Source organism: Schistocerca nitens, chromosome 2, assembly GCF_023898315.1.
Source record: "Schistocerca nitens isolate TAMUIC-IGC-003100 chromosome 2, iqSchNite1.1, whole genome shotgun sequence".
Taxonomy (NCBI): domain Eukaryota; kingdom Metazoa; phylum Arthropoda; class Insecta; order Orthoptera; family Acrididae; genus Schistocerca; species Schistocerca nitens.
In genome coordinates, this window is record NC_064615.1 from 139353242 (window position 1) to 139375868 (window position 22627).

Below are 22627 nucleotides of genomic sequence, written 5' to 3' on the forward strand. Positions count from 1 at the left end.
CTGGCTGAATGGTTTAGTTGTGAAACATGATAAAGTCACAGTTGGTAAATGGCCTGTGGCTGAAGGTCCTCGGTGTGCTGTGTGGCTGTGGAGAGGGCACCCAAAAGTATGCTATGTGCTGTTTGACATGTTGAAGAAATGCGGGCACGTCCACTGGTTGATGACGATGTTGCCTGGAGCACAGTGTCTGCCAGTAGAGCAAGTGCTTCATCATATGACATCTCTGCCAGGGAGACAATGTGTCGTCTTTGTGTGCGCAACAGTACTCATGGAAGGGCCTAGATCCACTGACCCCTGTAGCACATGAGGGCAGCTTTCAAAGTACAATGCCAGCATTCAACAAGGCCATTGCTTTGTTATTGGAATGTGGAAGTATGGCACCTGTGAAAGACACAGAGGTTGGGAAGATCATTGAACAATGAAGATTTATACTTCCTTGAGGCCAGGCAACTGAAAATATAGATCCAATAATCGACAATTCTGCTGTAATGTCTCTAAGGGGTATGACCTCCAGCCACCATATGACATGGTCAGTGACTGAAAGTATGTATTGGTAGCCATCAGAGTTGGTTAGTGGCCCTGTCAGCTCGAGATGTACATGCTGAAAGCATGATTTTGGTATCAATCTGGTTAAGTTGTGGCTGTGTGAGACATTCCACTTTGCTCTGTTGAGAAGGTATACACACTTATGTCCACTCTCTGCAATCCTTCTTTACATTAGGGCACATAAAGCATGTTGTTTGGCAGATGCCAGTGTGCAATAAGCTGTGAAGCTGTTCAAAGATGAACTTCCACAGTGACTTGGGTACAAGTGCAATTTTGCAAAACATCACACAGGAGGTGTTTCTCTGTGCCAAGAACTGGGAAATGTTCCAGCTTGAAGTTGAGTGTGATGGAGTAAATCCATGAGTTGTTGGTCATGCAGCTGTGTCTGTGAATTTGCAGAGAGGATGTTGATAGGTAGCCCATGACAGTGTTTCCTGTGCCGTGCAGATGTCTGACGCTGGTTGTGAACTGTGCTATATAATGAAGGTGGCAGAATTGTCAAGGGTGAGTATCCTTCAATGGATTATGGATCAAATCTACTGAAGATCGATGGTTGGTGTACATGATGGGTGGTCCATATTCTATGTAGTCTGTGCGACAAACTACTTCTTATACTGCCAGTCATTCACAATCATCAGCTGACCAATTGCACTGTGAAACAGTCAGTTTATATGGGGTATAAAAAAAAGGTGGAGTGGCTGCTGTATGCCTGCCACTTTTTGTTGCAGAACTGTTCCAACAGTGAAGTTGCTCACCTCAGTAGTAAACAAGAGATGAGTTGAGCATGCTGGAGTGGGTGTGCCAATGTTGTGGCTGGCATAAGAATCTTTAATTTGCATGGAAGCATGCTGCATGTGAGTGGTCAACTCTAGCTTATGTTTGCCAGTAGTAGCCATGCCTGTGAGAACTTCCATGAGTGGTGCCCATATGGTGGCCACATGAGGGAGTTGGTGACAACATAAATTAATCATCCTGAGGAAATGATGTAACTTGTGAAAGTCCTGCGGTGGCGGGAGTTCCTGGATAAGTTCACTTTGCTGTTATGTAAGGTGCGTACTGGCTGTGTTGACAACATGTCCGAGAAAGATGACTTCAAGCTGCCAAAGTTGGTATTTGTCATCATTAACCACTACACAATTGGCAGTGAGTGCATTGGGAACTGGTTTAACACGTTGTTTGTGCAATTACTGCCCTGAAACTGAGGTGCTGGCAAGGTAGTGGGTGAAGTCTTGTACGTTTGGTGTAGGATGACTGTCAATGATTGTGTGAGCATTAAGAGCCCAAAAGTCTCCACACAGTCTCACTGTTCCATCTTCCTTAGGTACCATCTTAATGGGAGAAGCCCATCATTAGTAGGTCTCATCATCCCAAGCTGTAAAGGTACATCTTCTGTTGCTTTGGTTGTGCAAAACTTATCTGGTGATAATTTTCATGGAATGTGGTAAAAATGAGGGCCTGGGGTGATGGTAATGATTCCATTAAGAATAACACATTGTGTTGTACGTAACACCCACAGTTGCATGGAGTGTGGAGGAACTCTCAAAGTTTAAGTGGGGGGGGATAAAGATGGCATGATGGGGTCATCCGGAATGGTTGTAAGTGAATGTCACATCTGAGAACCATTCAAGTAGTGTTGCGACATTGGATTCCTCTGACACCTGGTGGGTTGTGCAATGTATGATTTTGTTTTTGTCCCGTAGACATAATGACTCCACTCTCATGCTGAACTAACAAAGTTGAGGTTGTTACAATTCGATGAGCGATGCAGTGCATTACAGTAAGTACTGCTGACATTCATTGGTTGAGCCTTGACTCTTGAGTGCCTTAAGCCCTTGACTCTGAGTGCCTTCAGCTAGAGATATGGCAGAGGCATGCTGTGGTCTTGGGGAGTCTAATCAACAATGCCAGTAATGGAGCAGCCACTGTCCTGATGGCTCAGAGTACCACAAGTCACATCTGCTAAGAGTTGAAGAGGGTGAAGGAAGTCAGCACTGAGCACTGCAACACTGACATCTGCATTGTGGAAATGCCGTGCAAACAGTTCCCATTAACAATGATGGAAGGGTCATTCACCATGAAGAAATGTATACAAGGTGGTCCACTGATAGTGACCGGGCCAAATATCTCACAAAATAAGCATCAAACAAACAAACTACAAGGAAAGAAAATCATATAGCTTGAAGGGGGGAACCAGATGGTGTTATGGTTGGCCCACTAGATGGCACTATCATAGGTCAAATGGATATCAACTACGTTTTTTTCCTAAATAGGAAACTCCATTTTTTATTACATATTCGAGTAGTACATGAAGAAATATGAATGTTTTAGTTGGACCACTTTTTTCACTTTGTCATAGATGGCACTGTAATAGTCACAAACATATGGCTCACAATTTTAGATGAACAGCTGGTAACAGGTAGGTTTTTTAAATTAAAATACAGAACATACGTATCCTGGACGACATCATCCAAGTGTCTGGACTGTTCACTGGATAGTTACATTATTTAAGGAAACAGGAAGTGTTCAGCCACATGTGACACATCAACCACGACCTGCAACAAATGATGATGCGCAAGTAGGTGTTTCAGCTGCTGTAGCAGCTGTAGCAGACAAATTGCATGAGAATAGGGAATCTCAGAAATGTCAGTGTTGAGAATGCTAAATCAACATCGAATGCAACCGTACCATATTTCTATGCACCAGGAATTGCATGGTGATGATTTTGAATGTCGTGTACAGTTCTGCCACTGGGCACAAGAGAAATTATGGGACGATGACAGATTTTTTGCATGCGTTCTATTTAGTGACGAAGCGTCATTCACCAACAGCGGTAACGTAAACTGGCATAATATGCACTATTGGGCAATGGAAAATCCACGATGGCTGTGACAAGTGGAACATCAGTGACCTTGGTGGGTTAATTTATGGTGCGGCATTATGAGAGGAATGATAATTGGACCCCATTTTATCGATGGCAATCTAAATGGTGCAATGTATGCTGATTTCCTACATAATGTTCTACCGATGGTACTACAAGATGTTTCAGTGCATGACAGAATGGCGATGTACTTCCAACATGATGGATGTCTGGCACATAGCTCGCGTGCGGTTGAAGCGGTATTGAATAGCATATTTCATGACGTGGATTGGCCCGCATGTTCACCGGATCTTACATCCCCAGATTTCTTTCTGTGGGGAAAGTTGAAGGATATTTGCTATTGTCATCCATCGACAATGCCTGACAACATGCATAAGCGCATTGTCGATGCATGTGCGAACATTACAGAAGGCGAACTACTCGCTGTTGGGAGGAATGTTGTTAAACGTATTGCCAAACACATTGAGGTTGACGGACATCATTTTGAGTATTTATTGCATTAACGTGGTATTTACAGGTAATCGCGCTGTAACAGCATGCATTCTCAGAACTGATAAGGTCAAAAAGGTACATGTATCACAATGGAACAACCAAAATAAAATGTTCAAATGTACCTACGTTCTGTATTTTAATTTAAAAAACCTACCTGTTACCAACTGTTCATCTAAAATTGTGAGCCATATGTTTGTGACTATTACAGCACCATCTATCACAGAGCGAAAAAAGTGGTCCAACTAAAACATTCATATTTCTTTACTTACTACATGAATATGCAATAAAAATGGGGGTTCCTATTTAAAAAACCGCAGTTGATATCCGTTTGACCTAAGGGGGTGCCATCCAGTGGGCCAACCATAGCGCCATCTGGTTTCCCCCTTCAAGCTAGACAAGTTCTGTTCTTTGTAGTTTTTTCATTTGACACTTATTTCGTGTGATATTTGGCCTGGCCACGATCAATGGACCACCCTGTATTGGGTGTGGTGTTAAATACTGTAGGTAGACTGGAAGGCGAGATACTCACATCTGAATCTGTGTTGATGATGAAATATTGTTGATTGATGTGGTCAAAGAAGTATAATCTGCTACCGTTTGGTGACAGTGGTGTGGAAGACGTTTTGCTAAGACAATGTGAAGTAACGGGACTTGTATGGCCTCAGTGATCTGGTACACCTATTGTGGATCATGCTTCAATTTTTAGGTAGTTGCATGGCAGCGACAGTTCCATACATTGTCGCTGAAGTGCATATGAAAGCAGCAAAACCATCCTCTACCTGTCTGTCAGCATGCAGGGTGTGGTTTCTAGTGTGGGAATGTTTATTATGGCCATGTGAAGGTCACCACCTTCAAGCAGAGCTCACGTCATGTTGAGTGGTGGTCGGGTGATCTCAGTCTGGCCCAGCTGTAGCAAGGTTGCAGGCACAGTGAGACTACTGTGAGCTATGTTTGGAGGTATTGTTGACTGTGATATTTATACAGTGTTGATGTTGTAAAATCATAAAGATTCATCCTACTAAAGTTTACTTGTAATCCAGCAGTTCATGTTCATGTAAAATCATCAAAAGTTGAACTTGAGGTAGGAGTCTGACAACCCAGATGGTTCAGAGTATGTGATCTGTCATCAGTTTGAAACACAGTTTATCAAGGTTACTGAGTACCATGATGGATTTGGCACTTCACTTGATATATGATATTTAGTGAAGATGCTTTTGATATCTGTAAAGCAGATAATGGTTGATCCGTGCAGTATAGGTTGAGCACTATAACATGCAGCGGCATCATTGGTGAATAGTTGTGTCAATGGCCAAGGTGAAATCTAGAGAGGCTCAGTCGATGAGTGCTTGGCATCCATACACAGTACAATTGTAGGCACAGCAGAAACGTCTAACACTGTCTGGAATGATAGGCCACATGCTGCAGCACAAACAGGTAGAATGAGTTTGAACGTGGTGTGACAGACACGTCAACAGTGGTGAATACTCATGAATGTGGCTGTTGCAGCAACTAATGCACAGTATTTGTCTGGCCTGTATGCAGAGTAGAGTCCAGAATGAAATCATTCAATTAATCTGTAGAATTCCATTGTTTGATATCATTGTCCAATTCTGTAGCCCTGCACTGATGAAAGTCAGGTTTGCTTTTGACAAATACAGGTTGCTGTGGAGTCAGTTGTAAAACACTACACACTTTCATACAGAAATCACTTTTCCACTTTGAGACTTTTGACATATGGCAGTTGCACAAAGGCTGCATCATTGATGCGTAGTATCTGAAATTGGAGAAATATGAGGACATAAATGATACATACATGTTCATCATGGGTTGCCAATGTAGAACCTTAGCCTGGGGTAAGATAAGGGTGAAAATTAATAATAGACCTCGTACTGGTTAGAAAACTCTTTATTTACTATTCAGTGCTAATACAAAAGTATGTCACACTTCTTGGCAGCCATAGAGGCAACTGAGTCCACTTTGCAATGATATGCTTGGCGAGGATGCAGTTGAAGGACAGAGAGGTTCCTCTCTCACAGCATCCCACGAAGTATTTATTCATTGTGATAGTAAACTGCTTTTGTTTGTTTCCCATTTTCCTCAGTTATAGGAACACATTAGAATATTAAATAGGTTGAAAGTATGTTATCAATAGTGTATAGGAATAATGAGAATGGTGTTCCATGCACTTCTGATGTGGTTAACGAAAGATTGAATCCACCAAGGAGTACTAATATTAGCAAATGAAGCACAATAAAAAAGTAACATCTAAACATTTTTAAGCAACCATAAAACTTAGTAATGTCAGTACATAATAAATATTGAAAAAATTCTCCAGATTCAGTTATGAAATTTTCATATTTAAAATACAGCTCACACTGCTTATAATTACAAAACTTTTTTATGCTTACTGTGCAACTGCTGTTTTAACTCGGAGACAATGTAGGTAGTCTTTCACATAACACAACTCTGCAAGCAAATTATGTGCTGTTGCCAGTATTGCCTCACATTTTCCTATCTTCTCTGTATCTTTTTTGACAAATGAGAGGCTGCATAACAAAGGGAATTGCAATAAATTTTAATTTTGTAATAATGTGGAAATACAAGTAAATTTATTTTTAGAGTATGGACATTGAAAACACCTGTGCATTATAATAAAATGAAGTAATCCAGAAATTATGTACTTCAACTGGAACTGGTAAGAATGAAATGATGAAAATTTTATTCTAAAATATTTATGTAGGACAAGATTACATGGAAAATGTACAGCTGTTAACAATATCAAATTTTGAGAGATTGTACACAACACTAACAAATCCTTTATTCCTGTATTATTCTGATACTTTCCAACAAAATTAAGCCCTCTAAAATCAATGTAAACTGGCCCAGCCAACATATCACAGATTGCATTCTGCACATTTCTTTTTAAAATTATTGGTAGCTTGTAATATTATTTTGAAAATTACCTGTTGTAGTCAAGAGCAGGTAGGAGAGGACTATCTTCTACACCAATATTTCCATTTTACTAGATTAAAGTTCAACAACTTCAGCTTATCATTTCAGTGACATTTAGTTGGGCACTTTTTATAAATTGAATTTATTGGCCTTTAGCTTACACCTTACAACCATCTAATATTAACATAAAATATAAAGATGTTGACAGAAAATTAGTGTTAGAATATTCATTTATTTGCATGCACACATATGTTCTAAAATCAAGTGTTATATAACTCTTTTTGTGCAGTCCATTGTCAGTGACATGTTGCTCCTAATAATAATAATAATAATAATGTTTATTTGTCCATGTTAACTGTAAGGTCTTGGACATCATAATTTTTTGCACAATTATATCAATATCATGTCATTCCAAGAATGAATATATACATCAAGTAGCACATTGTATACCATTCCATGCAATAATGTTATAAACACATTAGCACATTATACATCACTCCATACATATAATGATTATATACATCAATTAGCCAATTATAACAATACCACCTCTAATATACTGCAGTATGTAAAAGAATTAACTAACAGTACTGCAGCTCAGAATTATTTTAATGAGTATAAACATCTTTCTATTAACAAATTTTTCAACTTACCCTTGAAAAGATTGCCTTGGAGTTGCTTTATATTTTTGGCAACTTATTATAGAATTGTCTCCCAGTTACATATGGACTGTGGTCTGTAGCTTTCTTGTTAGTCTGTATCCTATGATAGTCACTTTTGGCTCGAGTATTGTAATTATGGATGTCACTGTTCTTTACAGTTTTCCTTGTTCTCTTTCATAAACATTATGGTCTTAAATACATGCAATGAGTACACAGCTAGTAATTTATAATTTTTGAAATAGTCCCTACAGGACTGGTGTTTGCTTATATTAGCAATTATCCTAACTGCTCTCTTTTGAAGCCTGAAAATGCGATCCATATAGACAGTGGGTGCCCCACCCCAGACCTCGATCCCATATTGCAGATGTGAGTGTATTAACCCATAATACACTTGTTTAAGGACAGGGGGAGCTATTATATTTGCAAGACGTTTTAGTAATTAAATATTACTAGAAACCTTTTTACAGGTGGAGCCAATATGCTGTTTCCAAGTGAGATGTTCATCAATCAATATGCCTAAAAACTTATGTTTGTCAGATGTTTCAACTGTAGAAAGTGATTTATGACTGTATTATTAAAATGTAGCAAGAACTTTATTACTACAGTCTTGTCCTTATTCAGTGTGAGCTTATTCACTGTTAGATATTCTGTGATCATTTCAAAGTTCTCTTTGTTGCTTTGGAATGCTGCCTGCTCTGTACAGCCCCAGCTAATAAAAGATGTATCATCAGCATAGTTCACTAGTTTGGAGTTTTGTGGCTGTGTTATATCATTAATATATACTATAAACAAGAATGGTCCAAGTATACTTCCTTGGGGAACTCCAGAATTGACAGTTCTGTATGCTGACTTTACTGTTTGGATCATACTTTCATTCTTATAATTTAGTTTTGCGCACTGTCTTCTATCACGGAGATAAGAACTTAGTAATTTTAGAGCTACTCCTCTTATCTCGTAATTTTCTAACTTGGATAACAGTACTGCATGATTCACAGAATTGAATGCTTTAGACAGATCTAGGAAAGTCCCTATAACTTTGTTTCCTTCATCCAGTCTGTTCAGTATTTTATGGAAAAAAGTTGCCAATGCTGTTATTGTAGATCATCCTTTTCGAAACCCATGTTGTGTTTTGTTTAATAGTTTGTATTTACAGAAGAAGGCTTCCATTTGGTCTAGAATTATTCTTTCAAGCAGCTTGCCAAGTGTTGAAGTCAAAGAGATTTGCCGGTAGTTATTTATGTCTGTGATAGCCCCCTTTTTATACATTGGTTGTATCTCAGTGATTTTTGAAAGCTCTGGAAAGGTCCCCTGGCCAATTGAACTGTTAATTAGATATGTTATTGGTTTTTTTAGGCTAACTCATTTTTACATTCTTTAAGTAGTGTGGACAATATGTCATCCCAGCCACTAGATGATTTTACTTTGAGTTTTGAGATTATATTCATGACCTCAAACTCTGTTACACTCCTTAGGAAAAATGAATTACTCATTTTAACTGTGTTTATTTTCAGGGCCGATTCATCTCTTTTCTTCTCTGCATGCCTTACTAAAATGTTTAATGAAGGCCTCACATACAGACTTCGGTTCATTCAACTGTATTCCATTTTCTTCTAATGCAATGTTGCTGCAGACTGGTTTTTCTCTATGTTCACATTCTTTGTTTATAATACACCAGGCTGTTTTGCTAATTTTACTAGTTTTTCTTATCTGTTCAGCATAATGAAGTGTTTTAAGTCTCTTCAGGGATCCCCTGTATGTCTTTTGGGTGCTTTTGTACTTTGTTAGGAAGTACTGCAATTTTGTTTCTCGGCATAGCACATAAAGGTCCTTCATATTTTCCTTTAGTTTATGTATTTCTGGGGGAATTTTAAGTTTCTTTGTGGGATCTGATTTCTTTAGTTCTTTTTTTACTATTGGACATGCCTGAATAAAGCTATGGTAAAATATTTCATAGAAAAGGCCCCACTTTTCATTAATACCTTGTGATCTATATACCTTGTCCCACTCTCTCTCAGCAAGCTCCTTCCTAAGTAAGTTATAATTAATCTTCCTTTTATAAGTGTGTAGGTCACTATGCAGAACTGTTTTGTGGTCTGTATTAATTTCTATGGATAGAGCTGTATGGTCTGAGAGATATGTTTCAACAGCTCGTTAACACTATATGTTTTCTATCTAGATTCGAAAGAACATCAATATAAGATTGTTAGTTAGGTGTTATTCTGATTGTTTCATCATTTATTTTGTTATAGTTATAGCAATGCAATAAATCAGAATATCTAAGATAATTTACACTACCAGTATAGTTTAAAGAGTCTATGTTTACATCTCCTGTTATTATTACCTGTTTTTTGTTTGTTGATAGTTTATTCAGACGTTGTTCTAGCTGGCAAAAGAACTCTTCTAATCACAATTTGGTGATCTATACAGGCCTACAATTATTAGGCTGTTTTTACGTACCTTCATTTTTACAGCTGCTACTTCAAAGGCCAGCTCCATTGCAAGATTGTCAACCCACTCAATTTTTTCACAATATATGTAATTTCTAACAAAAATGCCAACACCCCCACCCTTGTGTATCTTTCTGTAGTATGCACTCACAACTTTGTTATTGTTTAATTTAAAACTATGAGCCTCTGCAGACTTGCATCCAAGTTCATTCACAATATATATGTTTGGTTTACATTCTCCTAGAATTTCGTCAATATCCTCTATTTTGTTAGTAATGTACTGAACATTCTGAAATATTATTTTACATTTTTCGTCTTTCTTGATGAAGTCAGTAAAGCTTTCGCCTTCGTGTATGCACACCGAAGGCCGATTTACACTAAAAAGGGAATGTCAGTTTCACTCGAAAGCAAACTATTTTTATATATGCGGCTACTGCGTTCGATCTTTTCTGTGATCAATATGCTTACTTTTTCGCAAAGGAAACACTTACCCTCATAGTTCAGATGGAGTCCGTGTTTAGTATGCATGCCCTCATCCAGTGTGCTTATGTCTAGAATTAAACATTTTTCGTAACTTGATCACAATAATTTAATTCTGGCATTTGTTTTTCTAATCTTTTTGTTTACACAAGAATTGTTCATTAAGTCGTGTCGGTGCGGGATGGTAGCAAAAATAGTGTTTTTTGATTTGTTTCGTTCCAGGAATTTAGACCTCCAAGGGCGTACCCAGGATCTGAACTGGGGGGGGGGGGGGGGGGGGGCAGGTCATACTAGTCTCAAGAAACAAGGACTTGAGACAACATACAGCACTTCTTATTAAGTAAAACAGTAAACCAGTGAAAAACTGCTTTTAATAAACATTTTGAATACAAGAATGCACTTGTACAATCCGAGAAAACATGCAGCATTTCTTATTAAATAAAACAGTAAACTAGTGAAAAACTGCGAATATCTTCTGGGGGTGGGGGGCAGCTGCCCCCCCCCCCCTTCCCCTCACTGGGTACGCCCATGCAAACCTCCAATACACAAATCGGCTTCATTAGAAGCCAGGCAACGAAGTCATTGTCATGCAACATTTTGCCGTGCCGTCTAAAGATGTGTTTATTACAATGTTATTTGTTTTCGCACCTGGCTTCACCACACTACTTACCGTATTTACTCGAATCTAAGCCGCACTCGAATCCAAGCCGCACCTGAAAAATGAGACTCGAAATAAAGGAAAAAAAATTTCCCGAATGTAAGCCGCACCTGAAATTTGAGACTCGAAATTCAAGGGGAGAGTAAAGTTTTAGGCCGCACCTCCAAATCGAAACAAAGTTGGTCCATTGTCATATGAGACACAATTTAGGTCGAATGAATGACGATACAGCTACAGTCGTTTGGTTCGAGTCGTAAGCTTAGCAGTTAAGCTTTATCAGGTAGCCATTGCTATGCTTCACGCGCTCCGTCCGTATTTATACGAGTACCCTTCCTTTTTCACGTGCTTCGTCTGGTTTGAATCGATTGCTTATTTTGCTTCGATCTGATAAGTGCCGTTTTGTTTGTTATAGGTGTATACGTCACTCTAAGCTGAAAATGCATTACTGTTCTGTGTGATGCATTGTTCGTCGCATTCTGATAGTGCTTGTTTACGGCCTGTCGCCGCTAGCGGCATGGCTTGCTTTTGTACGCGCTACCACCGCTTACAATAAAAAGAAAGAGAGGAATTGTCTCATTAGCGAAACAATGGCAAAAGACTGCTATTTGTTGTTACTTACACTGCTGCTTTCTTTGATAATGATCGACAAGAACCAAATAATAAACTGCGTATGATAGAACATGTTCTGAACGAGAGTTAGGCGAAAATTTTTCTCCGTTTGAAAATCTTTGCGGCCGCTTCTTTAGTACATCAAATTCTGCACAGAAATTGGTCATCTTAGATTTATAAATCTAGTCAGTTGCCGTGCTTCATTTCTGACTGTATCACTACTAGGCATAAGAATAATACGAATATAAACATGACACGATACGTATATTCTTCCGCGTTTGCTGTTGTCTCACTCCAGTTTCGTAGTTTATTGGGCAGACAGGATTTAAATGAGATAGCAGCAAACACGAAAGAATACATGGCAAAATGTTTATATTCGTATTATTCTTATGGTGAAGAGAATACTGCATGTGATTCACATTTCATCAGGTTCCTACTAGCAACCATCTCTTCTCACAGGTAGGAAAAAATTCAGAACGTAGAGTTGGCCATATTGACAAACATCCCAAACAGTCTTGCTAGTCGGATTTTCGCAGTACATTGAAATTCTGCTACATTCGAAGATGAACAATACGGAATTTGTATTTGCTTCGTTGGATAATGTATGAAAATGCAGTGGTCGAAACTCGGGGCGGAGAAAAAAAAGCTCGTCTTCCACCTTTTTTTTAAAAATTTGTTTACTGACGCAGAGGTTTTGGCGCCAGTATTTATCTTTGTGCCTACAAAGCATGCCTCTGTCGCGCTACATATATTCGACGGCAGAAGTTAGTTGTGGCGGCACCTACCAACATTTTTCAGAACTTCCGCTTTCTTTGCACTCGATTCTAAGCCGCAGGCGGTTTTTCGGATTACAAAAAATGGAAAAAAAGTGCGGCTTAGATTCGAGTAAATACGGTACTTCAGTATTTTGATTAACACTTTGTTGAATCTCAGCCAGCTTTCTTCCATGACTGTCAGCAAGCAAGAGTACGTTGCACTTCGTGGCAGAATTCAGAGTGGGGTAGCCGCTACCTTCACGTTGTTTATTAAGTATATTAATAGGATTTTTCCCATCTGATTCTACCCTTTCGCTGCTTTCACGATTTTTGAAGCATATGTCACTACTTTAAGTTGCTGGCAGTCGTTTTCCGTTGCAGTCGTCTTTCGCCCACTGGTTTGTTTTCTTGGTCACACACTGTTTACGTAGTTCGTCATCCTTATTGCAGTCATCAATACTAGTCGACAGAACACTATACCTGTTTTTATCTGTAATTATAATTTCATTTGCTGCGTTTGATGCCTGTCTATTGCTTCCTTTCCGCTTTTCATAACTCACCAGGTTCCCGTTTTGTGGCTTAATTGTTTTATCATTTAGAATATGGCGCAACTAATTCAGCTCACAGTTTTCATTAATTAAATGCAAAATCTCACGTCTTAGAACATCTACAATTTTTTGTAAACTTGAAATGCGTTCGTTTAGTTTTTTGATTTCACTTTTACAGTTTTCACATGATTCCTTTCTTACGACAGAACAGTAACTTTTATTCACTCGTTCACTTGTCGCCATCTTGTCATGTGGAGCTACCTGCAGCAGTGAATCTGTACATCATGTAGAAAAGTGTGTGATCCTGTGTTGTCATCAAAACCATCACATAGTATGGCAATGGATGACCAAGCTCCACAAGTTGATGTAAAAGGGTTGTAGTATGTCAATGTAATCTGGGGCACTTGTTTTAATACGAGACCCTGTCTTTACTAAGTAGGTTCACACATATCAGTTTATAATGCACAGGTCAGGCCTGGTGGCCAAGTAGTAAAGTGTGTGCCTGGAAATCAAGAGGCTGTGGGTTCAAATCCTGGTCAGACCATCAATTTTTTCAGTCTGAATTTTAATCTAACCTTCACCTTTTAATGATGTGAAGAGTCAACAGAAATGATGTGTGACTCAGATTACAGATTAATCTTAGGTCCCCATCCCGCAAGCTGGGGTAGGTTAGGGACAAACAAGTCACTGAAGTGGCACCCAGTTGAAAGACTTGCGCCAGGCCGTTGAGCCACATTACATAATAATTGCTATTATTATGTGAGTCATTGCATATGAAGTGAATCAAGTATTCTAATTCACTGCAAATGTATTTCATCCAAATAAACTTATGAAACTCTCACTCACCAAGTGAAAGTAGATTAAAGGGGTGTGGAGCAAAACAATTACCGGTATGCCATATATCAATTAGTAGAAGAAACCCTACAGCAGCTTCTGTAAAGTATGCTAAAAACCAGTTACAACTAATGTGAATCTATTTAATTGATAATTAAAAAAGTTACTCCTGTATTACTTTATTACTACTGGTATATATCTTAGAAGAAAACAAATATTCCTCTTACATTACTCAGTAAATATTGTATATAATGCTTGAATCAAAGCATTTCAAATAACTTTGCACAGAAAACTATCAACTGTAAATACACTAGTGAAATAAAGCTTGTTTAATATGAACATTAGTATTATCTGGAATTTACATCCTTGAATCCAAGCATTCTGATGAATTATAAAAGTAGTACCAGATCAGGTACTTTTTGCTTTATTTTTGCTATTTGGAGATTTCCAGTTTCCTGCCAGATGTCTGCTGGCAACATGTTAAAGACATTTACATCAGAGTATAAAACTCACTTCTGAACCCTAGACACAGATGCACAAGTTATAGTTCATATTAGATTCACTTTTATTATATCCCAAATATCATTGTGGAATAAATTTATTGGCATGTGAATGTAAAAAATTAAAGGGCACTGTAAATGTTTCTAGAAAATTTCAGTTATCAATTTTACACAATATTCTTAATGAGTGTGTAAGCTTGCCATATCCATTCGGGCAAATTTATTTAGTGGCATTTTATTGGGCATTGTTGTGATGAGAATGTGGACTTTAACTTGAGTGCATGTGCACTTTTTACAGTCACTGAGTTGTGTGACTCAAGTGGTGTCCGTCAGCTTCTGAGTTGGTCAAAGTTAGAGTGAAATTACATGGAGCGGTAACTGAAATAAAATATGAGGATAACATAAACCAATAGTAAAGCAGAGAACATGTCATGAAAGGAATTGAAATTAATTAATAATATTGGTGCAGAGAATGTGAGAGGTAATTACAAAATGACTTATTTTGCAATTAAGAATGACTAGAAAATTGTATTTAACTGTTGCACAGAAATACTACAAAATGGTAATTTTAACAATGAAATGTAATTGGATGGATAAAAAAAATCTACTCACCAAGTGGCGGTAGGAGAACACACACATAAAAAAGTTTTACTTATGCTGGCTTTCCGAGTCAGTGCCTCCATCTTCCAGCAGATGGGTTACAGGAGAAGGAAGAGAGATGAAAGAAAAGAACTGGAAAGGTTTAGGAAAAGGTGTAGAGTTTGAACCCCAGGTCAGGGGAGAGTTAACTGATATGATATTCTGTTTCAACTAAATTTTGTGGTTTTTACATACACGTTTGTGCAGAATTTGCCCCTGAGCAAAGGTGTCTTTGGAGTGTTGCATGAGTTAAAAGTGTGTTGCATGAGTTACCTTGTTTTTAGCTGTTCGATACCATCCATGTACTGTACATGTGCTCCAAAATTCTACAAATAAATACTGTGAGTCTTTACGTATAACCAATTCAAGTGCTGTGTCTGGTACCCACTTACCAGGAATTCCCACAGTAGCGACCTGTGACAAGTATGCAAATGAGATACACAATAGAGTGCTTCGCAACAACAGTGGCCTGTTCCAATAAGCAACATTTGCTTGGACAATTTTATCAGCTTGGTGACATTAGTTGTAACTCTCCAATGTTTGTAAGGAATCAGCACAGACAACAAACATGGTGGAAAATTTGGTGATTTCTGGAAATTTGCACCTGGGCAATTCTGTCCCACACATTTTTACTAGTCTATGCTTGCCAAAAGTAATGCAGTGAAACATGTTAGTTCAAACATGTCGAGCCCAGCCAGCTGAGTTACATGAGACGATTTCCAAGGCTGCTCACATGTAATGTACAACTGATGGGGTTTGATTGACAAAACCTTCATATTGACAGAAGAAGTACCAGACATTATTTTTGTGAAGTAAATTTGAGACAGTGGTTTCAGCCTGAACTACCTGCTTTCCAGCCAATCAACCAACATGGTTCACTACTGCAGAAATTGTCCTTGGCAACCACAGTACAGTGGAAAATGACTCAAAGTTTTGCACACCACTTAGTGATGTTGGTGTATATATTTATGTTATTAGTGATGTGTCAAATCACCACTTGTTGCCAGCAAATTTGTCATGGCAAAAGTGGTCTTGTTCCAATGATTAACTCAGTTGCCATAGCAGCACTTACAGCAACTAATATATGCAGCAAAAAATGGGCAGAGAACACCTTCACAGTTTTGGAGACACTTAGAGGAGCCAATACACCCAAAAACATGCCAGACAGCATACTTTAAACACTTTGTTTAAAAAAAATTCCACAATCAGTGGTGATTTTGCACGAAAATGACACACAGGAAACCAAACTATAGAAGCTGAGTAGAATTTTTGTAATTCTGCAACAATGAGAATACTATTATGGCAGGGACAACAATGAACATACGCAGCAATTATGGACTTCTTAAAAAGATAAGCAATGATAAACAATTATTTGTACTTTATTTCTGAAATGTATGTTTCAAAGATGATTCTGCACATGGTCACTAGCTTGGAGCTCAGACAGTGTGGATTGGAGATGGCAAGACCCCAGGTCAAGTCAGGAATTGCATTGTTAGAGGTAAATCTTTGTCCTTGGATAGTTTGTAGTATGAGTTTGAAGTGCGAGGATGGAGTACAAGTTATGTGTGTTGTGTTAGATGGTGGCTGATGTTGAGTTGTATTGTGAAGTGAAATGACTGAAAATATATCTATTCAACACCAGAAAGTACACCAGTGTCGATATTATTATTAAAAAAGAATGAAGTCCGGGATCCTCTAGACCGGTATACAAAGTCACATTTCAGAATGAATTGCAAGCCTACAATTTACAACAAAGAAGCAGAATAAAAGATGAGTATTATGAAAACTATTTACACAAGTCCTACAGTTGCTACCTCTCCCTGCAATGTGTCACTAAATGTGTCACTAACTTACTATGCCAAGTGCTGGGAAAATGTGACCAGCTGCCCAAATTATTAACTTACTTAAAAATTAATAAATTGACTTTGGGCTACTAGAGGGTGGTGGTGATCAGAACCTTCAAAGAAGTATCCATAAAAATGGGTCTCCTGTTGGTTGCACCACAGTATTTTTAAAAAGTGGTTCAGTCTGTCATTTAGGAAGCTACAAACTGAAAGCTGTTGCACATGTGAGGAGTTGTCAATATAGTTGAAGAGTTCATCATTGAGTGAATGTGCAAAAGGTGTAGCTGCAGCAGAGTTTGTAGTCCATAAAAGGACTACAAGAAAGTTCGCAAACAAACTGGAATCCTTGTGTAATGTCTTTAAAGAAGAGAATGAAGTTGCTTTAATATGTGTAGATTATATGCAGCTGTTGTAGATATCAGTACAGGAGACAATCTACTGCAGGCAACTCACCCTTAATGTCTTTTAATATTCACAACATGAAGGACAAAACTGCTAAATTTTATGTATATATCATGAGGGGGAGGCTAAGAAAGGTACAAACGAAGTTTGCTCTTAGAACACATTGCTTGTGAGTTACCAAATTCTGCTAAGAACCTACTCATATTTTCCAGTGGGTATCAAGGTCAGAACAAAAATAAAACTATCATTGGATTCTCCAAACCCTTGTTAGTACTGGAAGATTTCAAATCGTATACCCTTATTTTCCCATATGTGGGCACTCTCTCATGCCATGTGACCTTGATTTTGATGTTACCAAGAGGAAGATACACACACCAAACAGAATCTATTCACTGCATCAATACATAGAATTAATAGTAGCTTCTAACAAGACCAACTGATTTATTATTAAAATGGTACAAGCAATAGTCATTTTATACTTTTGCGATTGATGGCAGAAATACTTCAAGATATCAGTACTTTCAGAAGAGTCCATGGGATAAAGAGTGAAAAAAGATGAGAAAGAAACATTCAGTGTCAATGAATTTATGGAGTTTGAATATGAAGAAGATTACGGCACAGGTAATAATTTCATTGATGGGCTGGTCATACGTAATTTTAAACTGTTGCTTTCAAAAATCAACTATCCATTGTTACCATGTTCTTCTGCTTAGCTCAGGGCTATGTGGAAGTAAATGAGAATAACCTAACTAATATACAGAAATTGCAGCCATACATACCAGCAGACTATCATCACTTTAATAATGATCCTCCACAACAGCTGGTGACTAATTATGTTGATAATGCTCCATACATAGATATAAGAATTTTTATGCTCACATCATTATTGAATTTATAACATGCATGGAGGTTCATGGTGTAACAGAAATGTCATGAAATTATTGTCTTTTAATGTCAAACAACATGTTCTGTGTCAAAAATTATGAGTCATACAAAATGTTAATTTATTTTGTTACCAAGAATTTTTCTGTAGTAAGACACAAAGTTTCTAATTCATTGAGGGCTATTAAAATTCATTTACTGCTTTTGTTCCTAAGTTATTACCATTTACTGCAGAAAAGCATCTCTCCACCACTTTTAAAAAATTCTGCAGGCTATTGTATGGCTCTCATGTTACTGAAGAATATGTCACAATAGTTGCACTCAGTAGTAGATAAACCAAAAACATATTCATAGTTCTCCTCACTAGATTAACCCTTGCATAATTCTTTTTTCCTTTCCTGGGAAATATGATGGAGTGGAGAAATGTTGTTTCCAAAATAAATGATCCAGTTGATATGATGAATAGTTGAAAAGTACACAAATCTGGAAATGTAGTTGCACCACTGAGACAGTAGACAATGTAATCAGCTCTGACAATGTAGCCATGTTCCTTCCCCTATTTAAAGGTTATCTCCAAAGAGGCTCCGTAACATTTCTGATCGCGTTTACATGCCTGTCAACCAGTAAACACATCAACTACATTGTGAGTACTTATCTGTACCTCTTCAATTACTTACAATTTCATTATTGTTTGATAAAATATAGTCTATTTCAGTTTTAGTTCATTTGGTCCTTGTCAAGTCCAAGGTCATTTCCATCAGAGATAATATGTTAAATACACTCCTGGAAATGGAAAAAAGAACACATTGACACCGGTGTGTCAGACCCACCATACTTGCTCCGGACACTGCGAGAGGGCTGTACAAGCAATGATCACACGCACGGCACAGCGGACACACCAGGAACCGCTGTGTTGGCCGTCGAATGGCGCTAGCTGCGCAGCATTTGTGCACCGCCGCCGTCAGTGTCAGCCAGTTTGCCGTGGCATACGGAGCTCCATCGCAGTCTTTAACACTGGTAGCATGCCACGACAGCGTGGACGTGAACCGTATGTGCAGTTGATGGACTTTGAGCGAGGGCGTATAGTGGGCATGCGGGAGGCCGGGTGGACGTACCGCCGAATTGCTCAACACGTGGGGCGTGAGGTCTCCACAGTACATCGATGTTGTCGCCAGTGGTCGGCGGAAGGTGCACGTGCCCGTCGACCTGGGACCGGACCGCAGCGACGCACGGATGCACGCTAAGACCGTAGGATCCTACGCAGTGCCGTAGGGGACCGCACCGCCACTTCCCAGCAAATTAGGGACACTGTTGCTCCTGGGGTATCGGCGAGGACCATTCGCAACCGTCTCCATGAAGCGGGGCTACGGTCCCGCACACCGTTAGGCCGTCTTCCGCTCACGCCCCAACATCGTGCAGCCCGCCTCCAGTGGTGTCGCGACAGGCGTGAATGATGGAGGGACGAATGGAGACGTGTCGTCTTCAGCGATGAGAGTCGCTTCTGCCTTGGTGCCAATGATGGTCGTATGTGTGTTTGGCGCCGTGCAGGTGAGCGCCACAATCAGGACTGCATACGACCGAGGCACACAGGGCCAACACCCGGCATCATGGTGTGGGGAGCGATCTCCTACACTGGCCGTACACCACTGGTGATCGTCGAGGGGACACTGAATAGTGCACGGTACATCCAAACCATCATCGAACCCATCGTTCTACCATTCCTAGACCGGCAAGGGAACTTGCTGTTCCAACAGGACAATGCACGTCCGCATGTATCCCGTGCCACCCAACGTGCTCTAGAAGGTGTAAGTCAACTACCCTGGCCAGCAAGATCTCCGGATCTGTCCCCCATTGAGCATGTTTGGGACTGGATGAAGCGTCGTCTCACGCGGTCTGCACGTCTGGCACGAACGCTGGTCCAACTGAGGCGCCAGGTGGAAATGGCATGGCAAGCCGTTCCACAGGACTACATCCAGCATCTCTACGATCGTCTCCATGGGAGAATAGCAGCCTGCATTGCTGCGAAAGGTGGATATACACTGTACTAGTGCCGACATTGTGCATGCTCTGTTGCCTGTGTCTATGTGCCTGTGGTTCTGTCAGTGTGATCATGTGATGTATCTGACCCCAGGAATGTGGCAATAAAGTTTCCCCTTCCTGGGACAATGAATTCATGGTGTTCTTATTTCAATTTCCAGGAGTGTACAAACATGTTCTTCTTGGATATGTGATCTCTGACATCATAACTGAAGTTTCCCACTGAAGAAATGTGTTTTAGTTTTTGTGTACTTTTTGCATTAAAATCACATATTTTCATCTTGTAGCGGGCTTTTCCATGCAAACTACATTAACTCCTCTTCCAACTCCCCTTAACTATCTTTGGATCCTAATATCCTGGTGTAAAAAGTGTTGTAGAAAGTTTTAAAAAAGTCCCTAGTAACAGCAGCTGGATGTCTGGGGTTTATGCTGTTTGTCTATTCAAGCACATTTTTACAGCAAAGTGTAGCCAGAGAAGTAGCTGGGCAAGCACCATGGCCTGAAGCCATCGATGAAGTTCTATCTGCACATTACTTCAATATTACTTCATCCAGGCAATACAGTGATGTCACATTGACTTACACACGACCAGAGCTTCGGATTAACATGATCAGTGTGATACTTATCACAAGCCAATAGGTACCTCATGTCCGTATTATCATTTACCAGACAGAGAGTCCTTATATGGTCTGCAACATATATTTACGACTGAAAATAACAGACTGATTGACAACCATCTGAAGTGTAGGATGGAGAGCAACATATCAACACTAGTTTAATGTTGAGTGATCCATTCACATTGTTACCATATGGGTACAGACAACTAACTACATGTTGTGAACATCTGGATTAGCATATTAGATCCACATTACTTGACTCCCTTAGTTCTCATTAAGACATAATTATGTGCTCTCTTTCCTAGCTATTAGTGGAGTCACACTATTTCTCACTTACGTAGGAATATACATGCCAATGCCACAACTTCCATCAGACATAATCAGGGAAGTGGAAAATTAATAAGTGAATCTTGAGTCAAGCAAGGAGATTCCATATTACTAAAACTATTTGCAGCAGCCCCAGAGGAAGTTTTCAAAGCCATAATTTGGAATACATGACAGAGTAATCCTTGTTAATTGAAGAGTCCTAAACTATACTTATTTTGTTGATGGCATTGCATATTTGCCTTTAGTGCAGCTAACTTAAACAACTAACAGAACAATTTATTAACATATTTGAAAGAAAAATGCACAAATTAACACTGAATTAATAGAACCATTTAAATAATTTTTGCATTTAAGGTAATTGAAGACTATGACTGGGTAAATAGTAGAAGAAATAAATGCAATAGAAAAAATAACTGCTGGTGCTCATGGTAAACTAAATAGGGTTTTTAAAAGTAAGTGTCCCATGAATCCAAACCGTGAAGTTTACTATCAGTGTATATTACAGGTTTTGACTTTTAGCTGTCAGATTCAGACTTGAAATGTGAGAATCATTCATAAATTGATGTTTGTACAGAGATCAATAGGTATGTGCAAGTTACAAATAACTACGAATACAGCGAAACTCTGAAGATTGTAATACATTGAGAAACCTGGAGAAGGCCTTAATATGGCAGTGGATGACAAGTGGCTCATTATTATCATTACTTCCCAATATATTTAGATATCATATTTTTCAAACATTATTCAGATTGCACACAGCAAGAATTCACAATAAATATTTGTCTTTACCTTGGCAGTTGGCCTTTGTAGAGCCAATCTTGATCATCATCAAAGTGCTTAACACTTTGTTGTTCAGTGTCTGGATGATGGCAAAAATAACAGATAAAATGTTGTGGTACATCATCTTGATGCACTATGTCATTGCATAAGGCATGCTGCCAACACTGACATATGTCGCACTGAAATCAATTATTTTAAATTTTTGAGATTTACAATACAGTTCATAACAATTTAGTTACTGGTTGATTTCATCACTCTCTTTGTTCTAGCATAAGTTTATTGTTATTAATTAGCAAGAAATCATCTACTTCAAGTGTACAAAAGACATTATTTGAGTCTGAACTCTAGTTTGAACAATCAGTGATATGAAACATAGCTGGCTGATCCACAGAAATGACAATAGTATAATGGATCACAGAAATTCAATAATCAGACACAAGAAAGCTAGAAATTTGTGATGTTATACATTCCATGTTACAGACAATAATCAGCATTGTGGTAGGTAACCACTTACAGTCAATTTCAGATTAGTGGTTACCTTTCCTCACTGACAATTATTAAGGACAGAATTTTGTATTCCAAAACACACTGAAATAAGTCAACTTTTGTCTCCCTCATATGCCACTCATTTCATAAGGTCCATCTTACATCTATTAATGCAAAACATGCATCTTACACAAATATCTGAAAGTGATGCATAAAATTAGTTTGGGTGTTGTTATTTACTATACTGAAATT